Genomic DNA, 803 nt, shown 5'->3' with positions numbered 1-803 from the left:
CTGGGTTGCTTGTAAGGTGCATTCAAACCACCACAGTTCCAAACTTAAAATGTAAGATCACCCATTATCAAAAAAGCTGCATTCTAAATGAAAGCAGATGTAAAAAAAGCCACTGTCACTTTGTTAAATCCTTACAATAGTGCATCCAAAGTTAAGTCCCTCAACGAATAATATAAAAACACAGTCTCTGAAATCATATCATATAATAATGCAATAAAAGTAGAACAAATAAAGAGATTAAGACAAACCAAGAGTCCATGTTCATCAGGCAATTGTTTTCATCCTCTGTGTTCTCAACGATAGAACCCGAAGCGCCGGCCGTCTCAGCGGCAAATAGGCAATGCTTTGAAAAACAATTTGGGAAGAAAAAGAGGGAGGGTCTGAAAAGGAAAAAGGATTCGAGGCAGAACATTCTTCTTGATTGTTTCAATTTGGCCGACAAGTGAGAGAGGTAGTGTGCGCCATCTTTGAAGGTCTAGTTTGATATTTTCAGTCAGTTTAATGAAATTATTTTTTTGAAAAGAACTTTGGGGGAAAAGTAGAAGGGAAGAGATTTGGCAGACTGATTAACTGGGAAACAAAGACTCATAGCAATATTCAGTTTATACCCTGAAAAACTGCTAAATGTCTTCAGCAGATCTACTAATGCATCACCACAGTTTACAGGGTCTTGTACATATAGCAATAGGTCATCGGCATACAGTGACACTCTGTGCTCCATGTCTCCTCTAACTATACCTGAGAATGCTGGGGAGCTTTTGAGAGCTGTAGACAGGGGTTTGATGGCCAGTGCACATAGTGAA

Source organism: Etheostoma cragini, chromosome 1 (assembly GCF_013103735.1).
Source record: "Etheostoma cragini isolate CJK2018 chromosome 1, CSU_Ecrag_1.0, whole genome shotgun sequence".
NCBI lineage: Eukaryota > Metazoa > Chordata > Actinopteri > Perciformes > Percidae > Etheostoma > Etheostoma cragini.
This window is presented reverse-complemented; position numbering follows the sequence as displayed.